Source organism: Nomascus leucogenys, chromosome 6 (genome assembly GCF_006542625.1).
Source record: "Nomascus leucogenys isolate Asia chromosome 6, Asia_NLE_v1, whole genome shotgun sequence".
Classification (NCBI taxonomy): domain Eukaryota; kingdom Metazoa; phylum Chordata; class Mammalia; order Primates; family Hylobatidae; genus Nomascus; species Nomascus leucogenys.
The window spans coordinates 115,435,423-115,440,682 of record NC_044386.1 but is presented as its reverse complement, the minus strand read 5'-3'; the positions used below and the strand labels follow the sequence as shown (position 1 = coordinate 115,440,682).

The following is a 5,260-nucleotide window of genomic DNA, read 5'->3' as shown; positions in this document are numbered from 1 at the left end:
AGTGTAGTTGTCTACCACTTCCTAGCACACCTGGGCTGCACAAATATGTGGGTCTGATATAATGTCAGAAATGCAGGAAGCTATATGAGATTCCAGCCCTGTATTTTTCCAAGTGTAAAAGAACTTAGGAATCAAGAGCCAAATAAAAAACGTAGTGCTCTTTCTGATAATCTGTCAACAAATTTGCAACCACATCAGGCATGTTATATGATTACTACGAATTGCTCAATGCTATTATGAAAAGTATTTTCAACAAGTGAAACTTCTGGAGTTCTCTGCAGTTCTGGGATCAAACCTCAGTGCCTTGTCCTAACGTCGCATTAGGACAGAAGTGCCCTTCCTGAGAGTGTGGCAGCATAATGACATTCTAGCACCTGGACCGATGACACTTCTGTCCCTGAAGCAGTGGATTCTTTCATCAGCAGGAGAGAGAAGGGTGAATTGTATAAAGTGGAGCCTGACAGTATGTATTTTATTCTTTAAAATAAAAAAATTAAGAACATAAAAATCTGTTTTCCTTTATCTCTTCTTTTCAGAATGGGGCAATGGTATCACCAGGGTTTGGAAATGCAGAACTAGATCAAATCTCAACTCTTATCTTTTTATGGCTGATGTTGAGAATGTTTGACTTTAGGGACTTGCATTTTATCATCTATCAAATAGGGAGAGTGCTACCTTTTTGGCTAAAATTAAAGTAATGTGAACACATTTGAAAATATTAGGGATGATCAACTATGAATTTCCCCTCTTCTCTTTCATTCTACTCTGGTTTTTTTTTAGAAAAGCAGAAGTTGAAGCAGTGTTACTACCTAAGTCCACAGCAGGATAAACTGATGATGTAAATTTTGTGGGCTCAGAAACTGAGCCCACAAAATTTGGCAAGGATGCTAAATTTCATCTTTTTGTAGCAAATCTTAGTCAAGATGAATAAGAAAAATAGAGGATCGTGCACAGTCTAATCTCATAAAACTCAGATGTTGACATTTTCAAATTGTTATCATGAATCTCAGGAGAACCATAAATATAATCACCAATGATGACTTCACTTGGGATGTTCAGGGGGAAAGAAAACACTGTTGAAGGCACAACAGGTGATCCAAAGCCTTCTAGAATGGTCATGACCTAAGATTCCTGCAGATTGAGGCACACTGTGTAATATGGTTTTATTTACCATAGGACTGGATGAGTGCTAAGTTGTAAGGTCAGGTTGTGCCTTTGTTAATCAGAAACACTACATTGCCATCCCCATTTCCATGCTTTGTGTGTTTCTAAATACAAGGGTCAGGTTTACATATGTTAGTCCCAAGCAAGGTGAAAACATAATTAGCAGCAAAATAGAAAATTTTAATAAGACCCACAAAACATAAGAGAGCCAGTGATTTTTAACAAATAAGAAATGGTTTGCTGGAAATCTCTTGTTATTCCTTAAGTACAGGAATATGCAAGCTAATAATGAAATTTCTTCTCATGATGAAAACTTAAAAGGTTTACATTTCATATTGGAGATCACTGAATTGATATGCTTAACTCTTCTTTAATTTTTTTTTATTTTTTATTTATTTATTTTTTGAGATGGAGTCTCGCTCTGTCACCCAGGCTGGAATGCAGTGGCAAGCTCTGCCTCCCCAGTTCACGCCATTCTCCTGCCTCAGCCTCCTGAGTAGCTGGGACTACAGGCGCCCACCACCACACCTGGCTAATTGTTTGTATTTTTTAGTAGAGACGGGGTTTCACTGTGTTAGCCAGAATGGTCTCGATCTCCTGACCTCGTGATCTGCCTGCCTCGGCCTCCCAAAGTGCTGGGATTACAGGCGTGAGGCACCATGCCAGGCCAACTCTTCTTTATATGTAGATAATAGATCTAAAGTTTTTGAAATCCTGTATAAACGAGCTTCCTTTTACCAAGCAGTAGCTATAATTTTCTTCCCTTTATTGCAATATCAGTATTTGCAGTTTTCCTATTTTTCTTTTTTTAAAAAGTATCCTTAAATACAGAAAGCATTTTAGTAAGTAATCGTGGAAGCATCTCCCACTCGATACTCTAAGTTTGAATTAATGATTTTTTTTATACCTTATGTCCGCACAAACAATTGTGCTGAGCTTCATCTATGTCAAGAATTAAAGGATTTTCATTTGCTAGGCCTTTTCAGGTTATATATTTTTAGGTTAAGAAGGAGGTTCAAGGATACAAAATGCTAAAGCTATGGCTCAGATGGCATTTATCCACATGGGGATGCATGCTCCTTCTAAAGAAAACAAAAATTGACAAGTACAAAATCATGTAATCTATTAAGAATATTCAATGACTATGTTTTCTTGAGATAAATAAAACTGCTTTTTGCAGTGTGGAAACTCTTCAAAGAGCTAAAAACTGAAGTAACTTTCGACCCAGCAATCCCATTACTGGGTATATACCCAAAGGAATATAAATTGTTCTACATTAAAGACACATGGCAGGTGTATGTTCAATAGCAAAGACATGGAATCAATCTAAATGCCCATCAGTGGTAGACTGGATAAAGAAAATATACATCACGGAATACTATGCAACCATTAAAAAGAACGAGATCATGTCCTTTGAAGGAACATGGATGTCTTTGAAGCCATTAGGTTTCACTCAGTATATCTAGATATGGATACATGTTCAATCTGATATCAGTGTCTCTTATTAAATCTTGTTCATTATTTCTTAAATAGTTCTTCACCATCATCTCTTTGCTGCTATTTCTAATTATTTTTCACTTATCTCAGGGTGTTTATTACGCCTGTGAGGGAAAAGCAAGAAATGGTGTTGTCCAGATTGCTATACTGAAATGACTCTGCCTCCATGAAGTGCTTTCTTACTTCAGTCCTAAAACCACGGGACCTAGGCTTTGCCGTTTCTGGCAATGCCCGCTTCCCTAGAAATAAAAATGGGTACCTTGGGAAACAAGGAAGAGTGAAAACCCAGAGAAATAAGGATAACAAGACACCGAGGCACCCTTCCTGCTGCTGTAGCAGTTGAGTAGCAATTGTAAATAAGCAGTTTCCCCTATGTGCAGAGACACGGCTCAAACCAAGGCAGAATTCCCTGTGTCAAATGAATATGTGGTTGTCATTGACCAAAGTACAGATGGTACTTGGTGTATTTTTTAATAGAAAATGATATGCTCTGGATATGAAAAGTATTTTGTAAAAGAATAAAATTTTAATCCATATAGGCCTAGATAGTTTTTTCTAAGTAGTTTTTAAAACAAAAGTATACAATTTAAAATTTATTTTGTTCCAAATTTTAAGATAATCTTTCATTTCACCCCCGCTCATTGCTAGTTGTATCAACTGTATTCACTTGCTTGTATTTCTTTTTATTGTTAGAAACTCAACTTTTATTCTGAGTTAAGCCTCTAGATAAAGTCTTAAGTCTGCCAAACTAGTATTCCCCCCACCTTTTCTTTCCCCAACCATCAAGACCATTCTAGGAAGTATGTTACTCTACCAATAATGATTGAGTTGTGTTGGGCCTGGAGAAAAAGTTGGGCAAAAGGAGCCTTTCTTTTGGCTGCTGATAGTTAAGTTCATCCACCTCCGCACTTGGAGCTTGACTGGAGTCGCCACAGGGCTTCGTCTGTCTTTGTGGCCCCACAGTGCTCACTTCAGCTGTGCCAATAGGTGGTAGCAGATTATTTCGACTCAAGGGTACTGGTGAGGGAGAGGAGAGCAAGTTGGCTGCCGCTGGGACTCGGGCTCCTCCGAGGATTTCTTCCACAAGTCTTGGTATTCCAGCACGTGAATGGCTCGTGCTTATGGGATGAAGGATTCGTGGTGATGGATTGCGTCTCTTGGTGGACTGCACTGTGTACGACAGAGATGATGTACTAAAAACTCCACAGCTCAATTTGGCCAATTTCGAGTTGAAAGGATGGTACTGGACCCAGGCCTCATAAGTAGCTTGTCATCAAGATCTAGGAGCTTGTCCATTAGGGAGAGATTTCTTGGCTGTAGAGGCATCCCATGAACCAAGAGACCATTCACATTTGGCTGATGACGACTTGCTTGACAGAGACTCATCGGATTTGAGGTAACAGCACCTTAGACTGTGGCACTTGCGGTAACACCAAAGGATGTGGCTCACTCAGCACACAGGAACTTTCTGAATCGGGTCTGGTAACTGCAACATTACTCTCATCATCAGAGGCAAATCCTTCCCAGTGACTACATGTCAACTGCTCCATAAAGCTCACAACCTTGCTCCATACATTGTCAAACACATAAACAAGGACATCTTCTTTCATGCAGTAAAACGGAGCAGTGGGAGGATATCCTAATTTCTATTTCTCTGTAGCTGCTTCTGATTTCTTCCCATGAAATCCCTCTTCCGTATCTGTGTGATCGAATGCTAGGTATTCCTCAATTATTCCTTTGGAGATGATTATAGAGTCTTCCTCGTCTCTTTCCATAGAACAAAAGCTGGAGGATTTGGCAATAGCAGATGCTTTATGAGCATACGAAGATGAAAAATGTAACTTCTTTCCCCTTATACCAAATATAGTAGAATCTCTTTCTTGAGACAAGGTTGTTTCATAGGAAGCTGAAACAGCAGAAGGGGATCTAGGATACAATCTATAACCTTCACTTGGAGTGATTATCTGCCTACCTAGAATCCTGATGTGAGGAAAGCTAGCTGTCCACTGTTGGCGCTCTTCTTGTAGACTCTTGGTATGCACACTGAACTTCTGCTCATACAAGAGTTCATCAATGGCTGTGAACATTGCCTAGGCCTTTTCAGTGGCATTTTGATCGAGTTCACCGTATTCCCAGGAGAAGTCCGGGCTGCCTTCAGTAGATATCCCTGCGCCTGTATCACTTGGAAAAGCAGACAGTGAATTCCCAGCGTCGGCTGATGTAAAAGGTGATTCTCTTGTGATGTCAGACTCGCTTTGGGACCTCGTGTCTTTCTCATGACTGTCACTGGTGGGGGAAATTTCCTCCAGCTTCTCTGGAGGGGGATGATGGTTAAGAGCATGTTTCGTTATTCCTTTCAGCTCCAAGCTCTGTGGCACCGCCTTCCCGAGTGTATCTGGAGATCCTCCTCCTCCTTTTCCTCCTCCTCCTCCTCCTCCTCCTCCTCAGCCTCAGCCCGGGCCCAGTAGGGGCACGCCAGGTTGGGGGCCTCCGGGCTTGGCCCTCTCGCTGGCTCCGGCCCGGCCCCCTCCCACCACCTGCCGGCCCCGTCTCGCCCCGTCGCCTAGACTCCGAGCCGCCACCTCCCCAGGGTCCCCAC

The 5,260-nt window shown here is 41.2% G+C and overlaps 1 pseudogene; it reads right to left on the bottom strand.

Annotated features, from left to right (window-relative positions):
• Positions 1-3,466: 3,466 nt before the first annotated feature.
• On the bottom strand, positions 3,467-4,789 carry LOC100601757 (annotated as a pseudogene).
• Between the last annotated feature and the right edge of the window lie 471 nt (positions 4,790-5,260).